We start from the raw sequence: 5,042 nt of genomic DNA, 5'->3' as shown, positions 1-5,042 counted from the left end.
GTCAATACACCAAAGCGAGTACTTTCCCGTGTACGTATACGACGCGATTCGTCGGCCTGTACTTTCGGCCGAGAGATACTATAGATTCCTGGAGATCCTACGTGCCAAGCTAGCTAGCTGGCTGCTGGATGGATTCTTATCAACGCCCGTAGAAAACTAGCACATGCACGTGCAAACTACAAGTCGCCGGGCTGATCGATCTTCAACACGACGAGACGCTCGCACACGAGAACACACAAGGCGCCGATGGATAGCAATAGGTGCGTGTCGCACCTAAAACTTTATTTCTTTGATCTGGGTCCTAAAATACTTGTGGGACAAATAGATGTATTTAGATGTATTTTATTTGTAGATACATTTATTTCACTTCCGCTTCGGTACAACCCCCTAAATCACATCAACGGATGAGATCTGTTAATACCCCTTCATAATAAAGGGTATGATAGTCATTTTTAGAAATACGTCGCACGCGCTTAAAATTAAAGTAAACCCAGAGAAAGTCCGCCATGGGCCGGCCCATTAGTGAGTGTATCCTGTAGCGGGGTACCGAAAATCAAAAAATAATGCAGGCTACTAAGTATCGAACCCGGAACCTCAACCGGCAGTGAACATGTTGCTTGCCAGTACGACGAACGAACTTTGGTGTTACATATGCAGCGCCATGTATCATCATATATATTTGATGTACTGTAACTAGGTTTTTTTCTCGGACGAATTTTTCGGAAACGGGTGGAAACGGGATTTTCCGTTACTCCCGAGAAAATATGCTACCGATCATTTTTATTTTGAAATATTGGAATTTGGTCTGTGCAAATGATCATATACGATACCTTTGCGGCTATGCAAATTATTGCTTTTTTTTAGACAAATGCAGATTATTGCTGTTCAGATGATTTGGCATACTGTTTGTGCCAGTAAAGGCCTGGAGTGGTAGGGATGGAGCTCCCACTTTCCTTTTTAGTGATTTCTTCTTTTAGGAATTTGTTCAAAAATTTGAAAATTTGTTTATAATACTAGATCTTTTTTTAAATATGGTGTACAATAAAAATTATCTGAAATTTCACAACATTTCACATTTTGTATTTTTAGTTCACAAATTTAGAAATGTTTGCATTTAATAAAAAAAAAGTACATGCCTTACAACTTTCGTCAATTGTTGAGATTTTATAACACTTTTGGAAAAAAATCAAGTTTGTAAATTTTTCATACACAATTTGAAATTTCAAAATTGTCGAGCAATTTCAATAAATGGTTAGGACATAGGAAAATGTTCATATTGATTGATAATGACAAAATCACAATTAACAGAAGCAATCAATTAGGAAAAGGAACAAGCTCAGTGAGGCCTGATGTGACACACACTTTTCAAATGGTGTTTTTTTGTATTATGGATAAATGACCCCAACTTTTTTATGCATCCTGCCACAGACATATGAGCCATTCATGTTAGGTATTAATAAGTTCTGACGTGTTTACACGATGCGACGCTTCCGATCATTTTATCGGCTCTTGTCACCAAGAAAACTCCAGAAAATGCAAAACTTGTCAAAAATCCAAAAACTTGGCATGATGCATTGTTGGTCACATAAGCTGGTGGAAAGCATTTGGATCATTTGAGGGACGTCGAAAAAAATGTGCTTTCAAATGGGCCCTTCTAGCCTTACCCGAACACCCTCCGTTGAATATCGTCTGTTTTTGGACATATTAAAATGACCCAACTTTTTCAACAAGGTGGGAATGCCCATGGGAAGCATGCATGCAAGGTTTGAACGCCTGTCATCATTGTATGGCTATTTTGGTATTGCAAACAATATTTAAAAAAATAAAGATTTCAAAAATAATAATAAAGTAAAAAATAGAAAAGAATTGACGAAGAAAGAGAATGAAAACAAAAAAAGTAGAAAAAGAAGGGAAGAATAAAGAATTTTCTTTGAGAAAAGCAGCAAAATACTTCAGATTGCCACTGTTTCGCATAAGGCAAGCGGCCGAGAGACGAGTTTGGGTCAGCCATTTCTGCAGATAGCGTAGGAACTACCCCCACCCCAACTTGGGAACCTTCTAGTTTTCTACTTTTGTTTTACCGAGTTTCCAGTTTTATTCTTTTTATTTTTTTCCTTTTATTTTGCTTTGTGTTTCTTTTTCATTGCTTTATTCTTTTATTTTTTGTTTGTTCGTTATTTTCATATTTATTTTTCTTCTCAAAAATGTTTGTGACTTTTTTCGAACATTTCTAAACAATATTCACATTTTTAAAAGTTCTTTAGTATTTTAAAAATGTACAGGGTTTTCCAAAAAAATCATGTTCTCTAAAACTTGTTCTGATTGCTAAAAAAACGATGTCATGTTGGATTTTTTTCTCAGAACTCTGAAAACATTCACATTTTCACAAAAACTCGGAAATTTCCAGATTTTTTTTCTTTTTTAAAAAGAAATATTCACGACTTCTAAAAATGTTTGATTTTTTGTTTTTTATTTCAGAAATGCTCTTGTTTTCATATTCTGCGTAGTAGCTCTTTAAGGGGTGCGCTCAGATTTTATCACCAAAGCTTCATGGGGTGACTGGTTTGCAACTTTCCTCTGTGGGCTGGAGGTGTGGTGTTCGAATCATTATGAGATCACTTTTTTTATTCTTGTCTATATATTAGATCGCTGTCATACTGTTGCATAATGCGGAAACCTTAATGGGCCAGCCCGGTCAGGGGTACGTGTGGCGTATATATTCGCGCGTACCATAAATGCAAAGTAAGAAACCTTGTGAAAAGACTATACTGCCCTTTATACGTTTTCTAGGGGGGTTGTACCGAAGCGGGCACATTTATTTTTATCTAATTTTCCGATAAGTATTTTGAGACAGAGAGAGTACAACGTAGGGGTACATGGATATTCAAAGGAGCTAAGCTGCTAGTCCTAAACTAGTCCGAGTCTTATTACAAATCACTATCTAGTCCGTGCCGGACAAAGGAACCACTACATCGTGGTTAATCCCAACACCACATCAGTGGCAAACTACTATTCGATTGTATACAAGAGTTGAATGGAAGAGCAGTCCTGAATGTGGGATGACCCATTTTCTCCTTCCTCTGCTCTCCAAGAAACAGAGGAATAAAAGAGAGAATTGCAAACTGCTGTTTGTTTCTTTCTTTGTTTGTTTACCACTTCGAAATAACTGCAGCAAATGGTAGTTCCTGATGATATGTCCTTCATACTTTGCAACTGCGAACCGCCACTGCCGGCCCTACCCCGTCCGCCCTTCGCAACTGCCAATTGCCGCCTCCCTCTGCATCCAAGATTTGGTGGGAGTTGCCGCCCTCTTTAGTATTCCATGCCCCTCCGCCTGTTTCCACACCACTCATGGATACTTACAAGTTTGCACGGTGCAGCTCAAGAGTTATTTTTGCTATTGGTACAGTAGCAGTTGGAACAGCTGAAACTGCAGCCACTGATCAGAACAATTTGTGCATGGCTGTTGCAGCTGTAGAGGAAAGCCTTAGTCAAACACAGCCTTTGCTTCCAAGGAGATTGCTCTAAAAAAATAAGTAGGATCATACATAGTTAGCATCAGCTCTACAGCATCTAATACAAATAGAGAAAAAAATTAATAAGAGTGAGGCACTTGCAGATCCATCACTAGTCAGGCAAGATACAGATGTAAGCAATTGTACAAGTAAAACATTTTTCTAGACGAATTATAGGAAAATTTTACATGTAATGTTATACCGAGAAGGAAGAACATAATAAGCTTGTGTCCTAAAACCTAATGTGCTTTTGCAATTAAAAATTGTACATGCCCTGCAGCCCTGCTATAAATTACATCCACTATAACACACTGCACAAAAAACGAGTAAGCGCTATACCTTCAGACTGCTACTAATGCATTGTTGATTTCCATGCAAATGGGGGAACTTGTTGGGCACAACTATTTAATGATAGCTGTGTTCCGAAATTGGCCCCAAGAGTACACTGACATGATGTGTGGGGTATTCTTGTGAAGATCCTATACGCCATTAAATGTCCTTAAACAACAATGATTACAATGAATGCAAAAATACTACTACCTGGTAACGGTAGAATGTAGACTGAGTTGAAAAACTTCAAACCTTATTACTAACAGAACACAACTGACCTTAATATCAGTAGAATGACTCCAAATTCTCATTTATTTTCCATACTGATATGTTGATCCTTGCACTTGAACTAGACCAGTAGACTACCAAGACTCGATGAATGACAAGAACCCAAATTTAAATGCAAAATATGCAGAAGCCAAATCTTGATCCTGATGAACACGAACGAACACCTACACAGATAACCAAAATAAATGATGATTACATCACAGATGTTTCAGTTTTCATTAAGGAAAAAAAATGTAAACTTGCAGAATTGCAGAATGTGCTGACTGATGATTATTAAGTGGAACGTGATGTAGTTTGTACTGTACAGGAGTAGATGTATTTACCAGATTTATGTACAGGAAGGAAGCTGGCCACAAGATCCCCATGTCATGCATGTGTCAAGTGTACATGTGTGCAAACAAATAAGTTGCACAAGGCTAGAAGAATGTACAAGGGTCCAAAGCAGAGGCCTGCATGCATAGTAGATGGAAGCAATATAGATGAGATCTAATGCAAGAACAGGGCGAGGTGGCAAAACACAATCAAATATAATTATGTTACCTTGGATCAGTCCAGGATGATTTTTGGGATGGTTCCCACTAACCCCCTGCACTGTTTTTTTAGCTCCTTGTTGCCACACCAGCAGACACTTAATTCTTGCAGTGATTTGGGAAGGCCATCCTTGGGCAGTGACCGGATGGCAGGACATGATTCGAACTCTAATCGCTTGAGCTTGGTAAGCTTGTGCAGCCCTGCAGGGAGGTCCTGAAGCTTCTCGAATCTCGAAAACTCGAGTTGCTGGAGGGAGGCGAGGAGGTGAAGGGCGTCTTCTTGCTCGTTAGTCAAGCGCTCCATCTTACAAGTTCCGAAAAGGTCCAGGTGGGTGAGGGAGGAAGACAAGAAGCTGCAGATGGGCACATCAAGGAGTCT

General features: G+C 38.9%; 1 protein-coding gene across 16 annotated transcripts in view; it reads right to left on the bottom strand.

Moving 5' to 3' along the window:
• Positions 1-2,805: 2,805 nt before the first annotated feature.
• Positions 2,806-5,042, bottom strand: part of LOC119337485 — a 23,589-nt gene continuing 21,352 nt past the window's right edge. For 13 of the 16 annotated variants that reach the window (XM_037609634.1, XM_037609633.1, XM_037609637.1 and 10 more), the window contains 5 exons: positions 4,674-5,016; positions 4,457-4,582; positions 4,124-4,297; positions 3,855-3,994; positions 2,806-3,524 (listed from right to left, as the gene is read on the bottom strand). The gene's annotated coding sequence lies outside the window, so the exon portion shown is untranslated. Of the gene's footprint in view, positions 3,525-3,854; positions 4,014-4,123; positions 4,298-4,456; positions 4,583-4,673; positions 5,017-5,042 lie in introns of all 16 variants that reach the window. The other 3 variants (XM_037609639.1, XM_037609641.1, XM_037609642.1) reach the window with 3 other exon arrangements.

Source organism: Triticum dicoccoides, chromosome 7B (assembly GCF_002162155.2).
Source record: "Triticum dicoccoides isolate Atlit2015 ecotype Zavitan chromosome 7B, WEW_v2.0, whole genome shotgun sequence".
Taxonomy (NCBI): domain Eukaryota; kingdom Viridiplantae; phylum Streptophyta; class Magnoliopsida; order Poales; family Poaceae; genus Triticum; species Triticum dicoccoides.
The sequence above is the reverse complement of the archived record's forward strand: the minus strand, read 5'-3'. Positions and strand labels throughout refer to the sequence as shown.